Source organism: Anthonomus grandis, chromosome 7 (assembly GCF_022605725.1).
Source record: "Anthonomus grandis grandis chromosome 7, icAntGran1.3, whole genome shotgun sequence".
In the NCBI taxonomy this organism is placed as follows: Eukaryota; Metazoa; Arthropoda; class Insecta; order Coleoptera; family Curculionidae; genus Anthonomus; species Anthonomus grandis.
The window spans coordinates 32,879,655-32,894,407 of record NC_065552.1 but is presented as its reverse complement, the minus strand read 5'-3'; the positions used below and the strand labels follow the sequence as shown (position 1 = coordinate 32,894,407).

At 34.8% G+C, this 14,753-nt stretch overlaps 1 protein-coding gene across 1 annotated transcript in view; it reads left to right on the top strand.

Annotated features, from left to right (window-relative positions):
• The first annotated feature begins 892 nt into the window (after nt 1-892).
• LOC126738808 (polycomb group protein Psc-like) overlaps nt 893-14,753 on the top strand; it is a 120,263-nt gene continuing 106,402 nt past the window's right edge. The window contains exon 1 of the mRNA XM_050444250.1: nt 893-1,221. The gene's annotated coding sequence lies outside the window, so the exon portion shown is untranslated. The remainder of the gene's footprint in view (nt 1,222-14,753) is intronic.

Below are 14,753 nucleotides of genomic sequence, written 5' to 3'. Positions count from 1 at the left end.
TCCAGATATTCGTTAAAAAACAATAAATGTAGCATCTTCCTGGTTATATAATAAATCATTTTTTGTTTCGTTTTGATATGATTTAATAAGTTCTTTACTAAGCACATGTCAAATGTCAGCACCGTCAATTTCATTAGATTTTTTTATTTAATGTATCCTTTGTTGGCAACACGGAAAATGGTCAGAATGACCAATATTAAAAGTACACAATCACTATTAAAATGGCGGCCACCAGGCAGCGGTATTTTTAATTATGGTGCCAATTTACATTAAAAGACCAGGTATATTTATTAAGTTCGTGCCTTGAATAGAATATAAAATACTATAATACAATGTCTAATAAAGTTATAATCGTCCATTTAAACAGGTAATAGTAACAAATCGTCCGGCCCACTTTGAAATAGGGGCACACCTCAATACCCTCGCAATAAAAACAAATATAACCCCACAAAAGCCCGCCTGCCGTCATCATCACCTTTAATAAGCGCGTTTACAGCCGTCATAAAAATCAATCCCATGTCCACTGTGCGCTCATTCATCAGCGGTCCCCCACCCATCTCGTGCAGTTCTTATAGAGCTTCGCTAAAGTTAAAAAAAACCATCTGCCCGCTCTCCCTATATAGAGTAACAAAATCCATTAGCCTTAGCCGGCAGAATGTAGAGAACCGAAAATAAAGTTTGAAAACAAAATCAACGCACACATACAACGTACAACAAAATGGTATGGCGAGAGCCCTGCTATGCCGAGCGGCACATTCGGTTCGTATCGCGTTTTTTCGCGTGACGTCAAAGCGAAACCGCGTATTTCATTGGTCAGGGGCGGGGTTTCTGTCAGGCGGGTCGAAGCCGAAGCTCGCTTCTTTACATCAGCTAGTACGTCCGAAATGTTTTAGAGGCCAACACGTCGCCGTCAATTTTCACGATTTTACCTGAAAAAAGCAATTTTCTCAAAATTTCTTTCCGGTAACCGAGCAGTGCACGATCGCTGGACCTACTGTGAAAATCTCGCGAAAATTCGAGCATCCCAACCCGGTGAAATCGCACGGTGAATCCCGAAATATTTTAACATTAATCTGTGTATGTAGGCGATGCGACGTTGTCGGCTATCGCGCTCCTAAACCTTGCCGCTATACGGATTTTTAACGCGATGTCGCTTACCGTGACGTAGCGGCAACGCCACCCGAGAGTGAAGTTCGAGACAGTTGAATGCGCAACTTGGAGGTAATGTGATTTTTTTTTGTGTCAATGCACCGGTTTTACCTTGTTTGGGCTTGCTTAGATCGCTTTTTTTTTTGTATTGTCGCTGCACGCTTTAATTATACTTTCGCTGGCACGACCCGAGCAATTTATTTGTTTACCTGCTGTAATTTGCCGCGATATTATTAGTATGATTAGATGCTAATTATAAGCCTTTGACTTTTGCATGCGTTATTACGGTAGTTCGTTTTTTTTTAACAATACTTACGTCATTTGTTGTGAGTTAGACAACGTGCTTTATGAGCATGCGCAGTAAAGTTCTTTTGGCATGACGATCAAAAGATCGGACCCAGATGTGGCAAAGTACACAAAAAATTTGACCGTAACAAATGTGCATAATGCCCTTCTTTCACTAGGGATTTAGAAAATGGTTACCTTCAAAAGGAGCACATTATTTGCCATTGACAGGTTTTCAAAGAAGGTTCGAAGAGTAATTACAGGTTTGGAAGGATATTTGAGCGTTTGAGATCAGCTGATTTAGAGCCTTTTACCTGATTTCTTTTTGGAGAAAGTTGTTTATTTGTGTTTTAATATAGAAATAGTTATATGTATTTGTTAAGGTTAAAGGAAAATAAAAAAAAATACTAATGTTTTGAAAGGAAAGTAAGGAATTTGTTTAGGATATTATCTTTTATTTATTTATTTACGGGATGTCCCCATTCTAACAAAATTACAAAATAAATTATATCCTAACCCTAAATGTATATAATTATTCTGCCATCAACAATATATCTATCTAAATGTATATTAATATGTAGTAGCCCAAGATATACAAATAAGATAAAACAAATAGATAAGAAAAGTAAAAGCAATCAAATTTATTTGATACTCAACGAGTAAACTCACTCAGACACTTTTTAAGTTTTAAATAAGTCAAAAGCCTGATTAAATCTATTTCCCAACATGTGGAGTCGATTAATTGGAGAAAATTTACCTTAGTTTGTATGGTGACATTCAACCAGAAAAAGGGACGTCTCTCTAAGGACTCTGGTATTGCATCTAAAGTTTATCCGCGATAACAATTCAGGGAAATCAATAGCATTACTAATCAACTTGTGAAGAAATATCATAGGGTCAATTGGGGTAAATGTGGACGATATTTAATGTTTTGACTTGATAAACGATTTTTGTGGACATCACGCATTATGTTATATATGTAAATTAGCAGTCACATAGCTCATAGTATCTTCTTTGATAATTACTAGTGGTTTTCTGTAATTACGAGTCACATTAAGATAAAAAAAATATATTCAACATGCTTGTCCGTTTACATTTGCCCCTACTCTTTAGGGGTAATTGTAAACAAGCATCTCTTGACACATTTACTCTACCAGGAAAAAACCTGGGGCAAATGTAAACGAACTATATAAAGTCGCTGTGTAGCGAAATATTTTTTGATATAAGTCGTGTTTACATTTACCCCAAAATAATGTGACCTTAAAGGTTTTGCTTGCAATATAAATGAAAAATCGAGATAAAAGTAAATATTTTCCAACAGTTCTGTTTATTTTAACTAAAACTAAACTATTTTTGAGAACGCTAATAAAAGAAATTTATTCTAAGTATGTAATTATAATAATATTATAGGTATAAAAAATTAGTTTTGCTCATAAACAGGAACTATTGCTGGAAAGTTGTATAGTATTCTTTCTCCCTTCATTTAAATGCCAGGATCGGGAAGCACACCAATGATTTGATTCAAGGTTATATAACTGACATCAGTTTCAACGATGTTGAAAAGCATTGTTGATGCATCCCAGGATTTAAGACCAGTCACTTTGATTTCCGTTAATTTTTCATCCACAGCTTCAATTAAACACACATTTCTAAAAAGAGTAATCTTTCTCTTTCCACCTTTGAACTGCACAAGAATAAATTTTCCTGTGGACAAGTCCGAACTTTCGACTTTTTTAAGCTCTATATCTTGTTTTTCCGGTTCTGCCCAATCCATTTCATCATCAGTATCACTTAGACTTATTTCTCCATCAGAACTTTCCGACTCTGCAACTGGTTCACTTCTCATTTTTTTTCGTTTCGGCTCTAACTTTTTGTTATCCGTTTTCGGATTAGCCTTTTTTTTCCTTTATTTTTCTTCTTCTCTTCTGCTTCTCTTAGTCTTTCCAAAACTTGGTTGGTTGTTAATACCTCTCCATATCTTTGTTGCTTTAATCTCGGTATGACTTGTTTTTTCTCTTCAACAATATCTTCACGGCAGCTGAGTGGCAAGAAAATGTTGGTAATTTCTGTCGATTTACTGATAGACGATGACGTCGATGGTTATGTACTATAGGTAGATGCCACTAATAATTTTTGGTAGTCAGTTGACGATGTAGTCGGCTTTCAGCTGATGACACTGAATGTTGACTACAACATGATGAAGTTGAAGGCATTTGATCGTCGACCGTGGGTAGAAGTGGGTTTGGTTCAGAAATTGCAACAACAGTTGATTTAGAGGATACTGGTTGGATAATAATAGCATCGGATGTTACAGATTTCGGAGCTTTGAGGGCAGCTTCGTATTTGGCCAAGTCTTCTGGTGTAAATTCATTTTGTGAGAATTTGTTTCGACCAACTGGGTATACGCCAGTATTTTTAAATCCAGATATAATATTGCTAGAAACCATAGACTCTTGCCAAGTAATGCCAAGTAATTCGGTAAATTTTTCCTTAGTTAGGCGTCCACACCCTCGTCCCATTCGTCCTTAACAAACTTCACCAATTGTTTATTCCTTTTTGTTCACCTTTAAGGGTCCGAAGACACCCTTGTCCAAAGGGTGAAGCTTATCCGTAAGATGGCTTGGAAACTTTATCAAAATAATATTGTTGTGCATTGCCTCTTCAATAACTCTGACGCTCATATGACTGCTGTGACCATCATACAACAGTAGAACTGCTTGATCTAGAAGGTTTTGGGAAGTTCGTAAATCTTTAATGTGAGGTATAAACCCTGTCGTAAACCACTGGATAAATTGCGGCTCCTCCATCCATCCATTAATGGAGGCCGCATATAGAGTTCCTGGATAGGCGCTATTGGAAGTCCAACGAGCCTGAACTCCAGCTCCCTTGAATTGATATCCGGCACAGGGCCTTTTCTTTCTCTCCAATTGCCCTAATACGATAGGGATCATTATTAAAACCTGACTCGTCAGCATTAAAAATAAAGCTTCCTTTATCATCTAAATTATTTTCATCAATGATTCTTTTCAGGTCATCAAAAAAATGGTAGACGATCTCAGGTTTTCTAGCATCCTTCCGCAGTTTTTGCAAATGTTCCGGTTTCTTAAGAGACAGTTCAGGATGTCTTCTCATGAATGAGTAGTACCCGTCTTCTCCCGGTACTCCATTTTTAAATGATGTTCTTAAACCTTTTGCATTAACATACTCTCCAACCAGTTGTCTAAGTTCTGCCTTGTCACATGGTAGACCCATCGCAGTACGTGCCAATAAACATTTCACTATTTCGATATCTGAGGATAAAACTTGGGAACGTTTAACCCTTTGTCACATTTAATAGAGTCTTTCTTCCTCCTATCCTTTGGTAAATAACTGATCTGGGAACACCATAGAACGTTTCTGCTTGACGATACGTTTTATTTTTATTTTGGACATCTGCAACGGCATTCGCAACATCTTCAGTTGTATAAGAAGGTGCTTCTTTTCTCCTTACATAAGTACGAGGCATATTTACACTGCAACAAGACAAAGAAATTACTCATTTTACATAAATTAACGGCGAGACACTAATTTTATTATGTTTACAATTACCCCAAAAGTGTGTATACATTTCCCCCAAGAACAAATTTATTAGGGGGAAATGTAAACACTGAATTATTTCAGTGATTATAAAATTTGTCGACAGACATTTAGGCGTAAAATAGACACAATAGTATAACAAACAATGTCTAAATGAAATATCTAACTTACCTCGATGATTTGCATTCGAAAACTTCGGTGCCAAAATTCAACATAAAACCACCAAACACATCAAATTGCATCAGCCAACTAATGCAAGAAGAGCACAAACAGGAGTAAAATTTCGAGGGAAACCGAGTTCGCCCGACGTCGGCACGACTCGAATAGTGAGCTTCGCGCCAAATTTGAAATCTAAATGTTGTTGTGTTTCTTATTTTAGATGTGTTTACAATTACCCCAGTTTACATTTACCCCAATTGACTCTATCACACCTAGTTCGATAGTCCTCAAGAGCAGTCATATTTTGTGGAAGAATAAATCAAAAGATTACAACGGGTATTTTTAACAGCATGCTTTCTCCTCATACTAAACCTATAAAGGAAAATTAATAACATTTGGGTACTGATAGGCACATGTGAGTTCATGTTTACTGAATTAAATCTAAATAGTTTAGGTTAGAATATTTGCATCTAAAGCTTTATAGAACTAGCTGGTTGATTGTCTCTCAGTAAATCTCAGTTATTTGCATAGACACATGTTCCAAATTTAAAGATTTTGAATATTTTAATTACAATGCTTTTAAATTTAAATTAAATATTTGTTGTAACCAAGTGATTTGCTGTAATAAGTGGAGATATACAAAAAAAAAGAAAAGAAAAAAAATTATATGGAATGTGACCTCCTTATGCATTGATTATGGCTCTACAACGTCTTTTCATGCTAAGGATTAAGTTATCCAGATCTTCGTGGGGAATTGCTATTCAACACTATTGAAGAGCTTGGAACAGCTGATCTCGGTTTTGAAACTGGTTTTGGGCCTGAAGAACTCTTCGCTGAAGGATATGCCAGGCATGCTTTATAGCCACGGTAGTCTAAAACACAAAAATTTCCATGTGTATGTGAAGTGGCATTTATCATGTATTAAAATAAAATTTGCACCAATATTTTGGTCGTATGGAACGACAATAGATTCTAGTTTGTTGATAAGAAACGATTTAGAAGATCAAGCTTAGTTCGACTCCCAAGAGAAATTCCTGCCCATACCATAATTGTGCCTGCTCTTTAACTGTGAAACTCCTGTGCAGGATGGATTCGATTTCTTGTACCAGGTGCCCTCTTCCATAATCTGGGTACAAGCCAAAGCGAGATTCACCAGTAAACAAAACATTTTGCCATTGATTTTGCTCCCATGTGACACGTGCCTGAAGCCAAGCTAGACTGGAGTCATTCGCTGGATTTAAGACAGCTTCGACTCACTAGATTATCTTCTCTTAACCTTCTGTAAATGGTATATCTTGAAACAGTCACAGTTATGAGCTTCGCACAGATAACTTACTAATTGTGGCGCTGTACTGTATTCTTCGAGCTTCTAACTGAACATATCGATCCATATGAGGGGTAGTCATCCTTGATCGACCCAAATACCTTTCACGTATGGTTCCACTCTCTCGATAATGGTTACAGAGGCCAGAGATAACGCTCTGAGTGGTACCTATAGCATTGGCATTATCAATTTGACGCATTGCAGCCTCAAGCATCCCTACAGCCCTTAAAATTTAATTTAAAATACACCTTTCAATTACCAGGCTTCACAGTGAACTAGTAATATTATATTATATTATATTATACATCATCAAAACTGTGTATTATAGGAATCTTTAAAAAACCAGTTTTTTTGTGAGTAAAATATTTTCAGATGAATTTAAGTCATAATATATTTACATCAATAAATGCTGCTAGAACCGTGTTACATTGTTCAACATAGTCAGGTAAGTAAGAAATAGTTGTTAAAAAATGAATAGTTTAAGTTTTAGATATCCCTTGTTTTTGAGCAGGTGTGTAGATAGATGTCTTCTTCTACTTGGACAACCTCATAGTAGAACCCCTTAGACTTCGTTTTCAACTTTTGTTTAATAGTTTGTACGTTAAAGTATCATAGTACTTAAAATCTGTTAACCTAGACGACTTCATAATCTCTCCTTGTAGTTCTACCTGGATAGCTTTATAGGAACTGTAGGAAATATATGTATTCTCTATATAAGTACTCTCTTGGACTAAAAAAATGCAAAGCAAACATTGAGTAGAAGAGCTTAACAGATGTTATTAATGAAATAATTTATCTGTACCTCCTAACTTAATAGATAATTCCCTAAAGTCCTAGTCTCTATGAGAGTACTATATTAAAAGCGAATCGAGTTTATCTAGCTTTGCCCGATTTTAAAAATTATCAAATGTATAACAGATTTATTATAATTTTGACCCTTACCTACTTTTTATCAAGACCTACCTACCTTATTTCCGAAACCATAACTAACGCCTTTTAATAGCTTTGATTTCCGTAAAAGAACAATACGCGCATAAGAAACCGGCAGTGAAATGTAAATAAAAGTAGAAAAGCCCTTATTCACTTAAGTCTCATAAAGTTGCCGCATGTACAAAACGCGAGGTGCATACTTAAACGGACCTAAGAACCGGATACTCGGTTGTTAACAAGACTCTTTGAAAACTCTTTTTCTGTGCACGTCAACAATACGAGTGGCAGTCCTTGTAGTCGAATGTAAAAACGAGTTGTTCCAGAATTTCGCAATAACTCTTTTAAGGTCAAGGACGAGGGTAAATCATATTATACAGTAGCCCATGTAACTAGTTCGTCAAAAATATAAGAAGGAGCTAAATTATACATACGACTTATGTAAGGTAGCAAAAGATTTAAATATATAAACAAAAACATACCGCTACTGATTAGCAATAATATATACAAAACTACAACTATACTAAAGCATACTAAGAACCACTAGCACACAGATGCTAACGTCTTAAATAAACATTGTATCATTATATTAGTAAACCAAACAGAATTAATAACAGTCAACCCGGAGAGAAAACAAACATCGAAAAATTATTTATCGAAAACACTTGCCGCCGTCCGACCTCTCACTAATTAGAGAGGAAATGGGGCTTTAGTACGAGCGCTTGTGCTCTTACAGTAGGTCGCTATATGATCACGAATTTAAAATACATTTTTTTTATTTTATCAACAAGCTTTAAGCCCAATAATAGTATGGATAAATAAAAATAATCAAGCAACCAAAGTTATTCAATGAAGTAGTAAAAAAAACGTAAAAGTAGCAGAATAGCCTTAATTTTTTAAGAGCCTATATCTAATAAATACAACTAACAAAAAATGTACATACCAAATTACCATTTAAGGTAAGTCATTCAAAAATAATTCAGGTTTAGATTGTTGCAATATATGTTGCAATTAATGTTTGTTGTTGCTGTGAGTTATCTCTAGCTACAAAAAATGACAAACGACTTAAAATTTCAAGGTAACCCATTTTGTTATTTAAAATATTATGCAAAACGACTTGATCAGAATTATCACGTCTTGTTTCCAAAAGAGAAGATTGAAACTTTTTTAGAAGTTGACTTTAAGGATAACCCTGCTCAGGCTAAATGCCATCATATCTAAAGTACAATTATTTTACCACCTTTCTTTAAATATATTCAATACTATCTTTATGGATTTGATGAATTGGAGGCCAGATTACTACAGCATATACTGGGATCAAATAAAACCTTAAGATCTCTAAAAGTCGATTATCGTGCTAAAATAATACTGTCTATATTATAGTTAAATGTAATAACATTATTAGTTTTACAGGGTTGGCAAAAATCTGGGTTTTTGTATGCTCTGGGTGGGGTTTTGGGTATTTGTGCTGGGTTTTTGTGTTTTTCTTGGGTATTTGTTGGGTATTTGTCATTTTCCGGAACTCTAACCTCAAATTATAGAAAAATAACATTAATTTTAAAGTTTTGACTAGACTGGTTGTTTTTTGGTGTTGTGTTAAAACTTTACACAACACTAGTAAAGTGTTGTAATAGTAATAAAACAGAGTGTTTTAGTGTGTTTCTTTTTGATGCGCAAACTAAAAGTTAAAAGGTGAGTTTTACTTTTTTTAAACTATAAATGTTTTCAACATGGGTTTTTCTTGCTTTTATGGTAGAAAAATATGGATGGTAACACAACAAAAACAAACCTAGTTGAAGTTATCGTTGAAGATATACAACTTGAAGAAGTGGTAAACTCAGGAAACGATATAAATAAAAATGACAAGATGGAAAAGGGATGGAAGACTGTAACACCATCACAACAATCTTTTAATAGTCTTTCATCAATACCATCCACATCAACAGAAGGGAATTCTGTGTCTAGAAATTTGAAGGCTGATCACGAGGTCGTCAACATCTTGGATGGATCGTCGGAGATTTCAGACAGTGAGATTGAAATGGAGCAAGACTTGGAGAAAGAAGAAAACGAAGTTACGACAAGTGCAAAGGTAGCTAAAAAGCAAGACAATAAAGGAAGGGTTAAAAAAGGTGGTAAAATATGTGATTCGATTGACAGATGGTACACTCAAGTGCAAATTTTATCCTCAAAAACTGACGGGAAAAATAGAGAGGATTAAAGCACATCTTGGAAAGTGTTCATTTGCGATTATCAGATGATGACAATAGTTCTTTTTCCTCGTGCCCTACAACAGAAAGCACAAAAAAAAACAGGAAAAGGCTAGAACAAGATAGAGAATCCCCCCCAATTGAGTGACAGTGACGGTGTTACAGTTACAATGACTCCTAAAAGAAAAAAACAAACAGTTGTGGACAAAGTAGTCGTGAAAACATCAAAGGAAGAAAAACATAAGTTGGACCTCAAAATTGCAGAATGTTTTTATACATGCAATCTCTCATTTTCCACAGTTGAACATCCATCTTTTATTGAGATGATCCAATCCCTTCGACCAGGTTATACACCCCCTAATAGGAGACAAATTACCGGAAACTTGCTGGATGAAGTTTACGAGGTTTATAAAAAAGAAATAAGGGAAGTTCTAATGCAGACCGAGGGAAATAGACCAGTTACTCTGATGTTCGATGGATGGTCTAGTGTTAGAAACGATCCAATTATATCGTCAAGCATTCACACCGGAAATAGTTCTTTTTTGTTATCTTCATTAGATTGCGTCGATGACAAAAAAACATCTAAATATCATTTTGAAATCGCTGAAGGTGCGATTAAACAATGTAAGGAATTATACAATAAAGACGTTTTTGCAATAGTAACCGACAATAAAAATAAAATGAAGAAATTTAGAAAAATGGTTGCAGAGAAATATCCCTCTATACTAACCTATGGATGTAATGCACATTATTTAAATCTATTGGAAAAAATTGTTTCGCCACAAACTGTCCTCAAACACTTGGTAGAAATACAGACATATATCAGAAACCACCATAAACCTCACGAAATTCTTAAACTTAAAGGGTTTTAATGCCTTAAATTCCTAATGATACCCATTGGAATTTGCAGTTGGCCTGTGTAAGTACCTTTAATGCTAACTACCTAATGTACCAAGAAATTTCAAAAGAACTTCCAGAGTCTCTTGATCAGCATATTATAAGAAAAATTGACGACATTAATTTATACAAAAATGCACTTGACTTAGAGCAACAACTACAGGCAGTTGGTACTGCCTTAGATAAATTCCAGAGTGACCAAACTACTCTCGCCGATGCCGTCAACATGGGGCTAGATTTATTAAACAAACCATGTCTAAGCCCTTACATTAAAGACATTAAAAAAATTTGAGGAGGCAATACAACCCTTCCATTTTCTATGTTCTTTAACTGATCCTAAATATATGGACAAAAACCTAGAAAAAAAATACCAGGATGAGGCAGAGGCTTGGTTACTTGAGAATCACGAAGATTTTTTCCAAGGTTATCTATTATTCCAAATAAAGGATGAAGATATTTATCAATCATCGCTTTTTAAGGAAAGCGTGATAAAAAACATGTCTGCATTCAAATGGTGGTCAATTGTAAAAACTAAGATTACTTCTACAGCTCAAAATTCAGATTCAGATCGTATTTTAATGAACATGGCCACATTTTTTGCAAACTTACATTCTTGCCCTGCTAGTTCTGCAGCTCTGGAAAGAATATTTAGTTCCTATGGTTTGGTGTGGACTGATCTTCGGAATAAGTTGCTGCCAGATAAGGTAGAAAAGCTAGTAAAAATAATTAAAATGAGCCATTTTAAAAAAGAGAAAAAGAAATAGTTGTTTTAGGTGTTTAATTAATTTAATAATTTTATTCCTATAATGAATAAGGCGTTTTGTTTTTGTTTTGTTTTTTATATTTTAATGTAAAAATTGATTTTTTGAAACTTAGGAATAAGAATAAGACTGGTCTATTAGTACCTTTCTGTTCTGTTTCCAATTGAAATTATTTATTTAATTTTTTCCTTACAAAAAAGTGAGAAACCCGATTTGTTGATAAAACTTAGGAATAAGAATGTCATTATATTTTGATATTTTGTTATTAAATACTATATAAAAAGTATCTCAATTTTGTCTCATTTTTCATTTTTTTTTAAACATCTCAAATTCTTTGGGCTTTTGTATGGGTTGGGTTTTTGTATAGCTCGTTGGGTGGGTTTTTGGCACCAAAACCCTGTGGGTTTTTTAAATGGGTTTTTCATTTTGCCAACCCTGTAAGTTTTAGCTGTATAGGCATTCTTTTAATATTTAGATCCAATCAATTATTTAAACACCAATTATATAATTCGTGTAAGTTTATTTAAATTTTTCCTCAATCGTCTATAGTTCTTACAATAAATCATGCTTTGAAATTATTACAATACAATGAAAAGTCAATATCGAGATAATGCCCAATGTCCTCAATAAACAGGTTGAATGTGCGGTACCCTTGAGCTTACTGAATAAATATCCCATCTATGTCCGTGCAACTCTAAATATTGTTTCCTTCCCTCGACATAAGGTAAAAACGACCAAAACCAAAAAAATTCAAGTTTGCTAAGTACAATTACATGATCAAGACGATCGAACGCCTTTGAAAAATCCGTATATACAACATCGATTTGCTCTCGTATATCTATAGAGTCTACATTATATAGCAATTTAATAACTACATGTTAATCCAACTGATCTTATATTATCTGTGATCGATAATATTAAATGTTTTTAGGTAACAAGGTAGTTTATTGAGGACTAGTAAGGACTGCCAGCTTATTTCCATGTAACTAGTAATTGAGAAAAGAGAAATATCTTCTGAATTTGTTTCAAATCCCTTGACGGTATTAAATGTGTAGCATAGCAGATCACAGTTTAAAAATTCAATAAGTCTTGGCTTCAATATTATTAAAAAATTACAATTGTAGGATACGATTTAATTATAGAAGAATGTTAAATGCAATCGTTGATATACTGGCTTTCATGAAATATGTCATCACTTATCTTGAAACCCAGATTATGTAATAATAGGAATTCAAATGGGCAAGGCAAGAGGAACTAATACAGAGTTTTTAATAATGAAATTAATGCTTAGCTTCATTGTTTGAATTCTTTCAGATACACATTAGCATTTTTGGTTAACAAGGATTTGATGAGAGCTTAGAATCATGGTTATTTCAGCAGTCATTATAAACAGTAATACAAAAGATTTAAATCTTTTTAGAATTTGTTCAAAGGACTGTATAAGATACTTGATGGTAAATGAAGATTGTCTATATTCATTTAGGAGCATTAAACTGAAACAGATCAAATTTCACAAGTTCAAGAACAGTGGTGTCTTGGATGCTGTACGATACCAAATCATCGAAAAATTGCCATTATTTAGATGATTACATAACTTGAAGCTCAGGTTATGTAATCATCTAAATAATCAACATTATTTAAATAGGCGTTGCATCAGAGAATACGACAGACATTGCATTTAATTGAAGTATATTACATTTCTGGTCTACGACATTATAAAATTTTAGGAAAAGCTACTGATACTTTTTAATGTCACTTCTGTTGTTGATTATTTAGATGATTACATAACCTGAGCTTCAAATTATGTAACCATCTAAATAATCAACATTATTTAAATAGGCGTTGCATCAGAAAGTACGTTAGACATTTCATTTAACTGAAGTATATTAATATTTCTGGTCTACGAGATTATAAGGTTTTAGGAACAGCTACTAATACTTTTTGATGTCACTTCTTGTCAGAAGATTCCAATGATGGTGTGGCTAAATTAGCTTGTAGAAAACATTAAAGAATTGTATCTAAACTAGTCTAACATATCTAAACTAAGTAATGCAGCCTCTTCATACTAATAAGTATAGGGTTATCCATTTTATGGTAAAGTTAAATAAAACACACAAGATATTCAGATGGAGACGAAATTTTTATTTTGTTTTAAAGATTGAATCATTCCATTATATGTGAAACACAATATCATTTAAATGTTCACCGCGGGACCTCTGACAAACTTCAATCACTTTTCGGCACATTTCAGGTGATATCTCGGCTAGAACTTCACGAATGTTGGCTTTAAGTTGTTGAAGAGTTTGAGGGTTATTGGCGTAGACACGATCTTTCGCATAACCCCACAAAAAAAATCCAAAGGTGTGAGATCACAGGATCTTGAGGGCCAATAGATATCACCTAATCTTGAAATTAAACGTCCTGGAAGCTTCTCTTGCAAAAGAGCTCTCTTGGCCTGTGTTGTGTGACTTGTGGCCCCGTCCTGGTGGAACCACATGTCTTCCAGATCTTTTTCTTCGATTTCTCTCCAAAAATAATTGGTCAACGTGCTTCGATACCGCTCAGAGCATACTTTTCAGGCTCTCCCACGATTGTTTTCAAAAAAATACGGACCAATGACACCACCAGACCATAATGCACACCATACAGTCACTTTTTCGGGATGCAAAGGCCTTTCTACGATCACCTGAGGATTTTCAGGAACCCATATGCGGCAATTCTATCTATTTACGTAGCCACACAGCGTAAAATGAGCCTCATCACTGAAGAAAATTCTGCTCGAAAAATGAGCATCAGCAGCTTGTTGTTCAAGCACCCAATTTGCGAATGTTCTGCGTTGTCCATGATCTGTAGGCTTAAGTTCTTGAGCGAGTTGGACTTTGTATGGACGGAGCTGTAAATCCAAATGCAAAACTCGCCACAGTGAGCCGTAAGACAAACCCAAATTTTGAGCACGCCAAGAAATTGACAAATTTGGGTCTTCCTCCACACTTTGAGCCACAGCAGCGATATTTTCAACTGAACGAATGTTACGGTGATGCACGTGCCTTACAATATCAGTAGCCGATCCAGTCTCATCAAATTTTCTTACTGTGTTCGAAATTGTTTGCTCTGTAGGACGATTATGTCGACCGTAATCAGCTCGTAAAGCTCTAAACGTTGACACAGGAGAGTATTTTAGTACGTTGTTCGACTCCTAAACGATCCATATTCATAAATGACAAACCTTCAACTAAAAAAAAAACGCTTCACATGACGTTTATTTCTGACAGGTGTCAAACGGCAGGGTTGTACTTAGCCAACCTCGAATTGGATAACCCGCTATTATATGAGATGTATTCCTTAATACCCAAATGAGCTAACTCTGTAACAACCTGTACTAGCAAAATAAAGATGTTACCAAATTGTAACGAAAGCTTCCCATTAGCATATAGATAACCAGTTATTCCAGATTTCGAAATTTGTCTA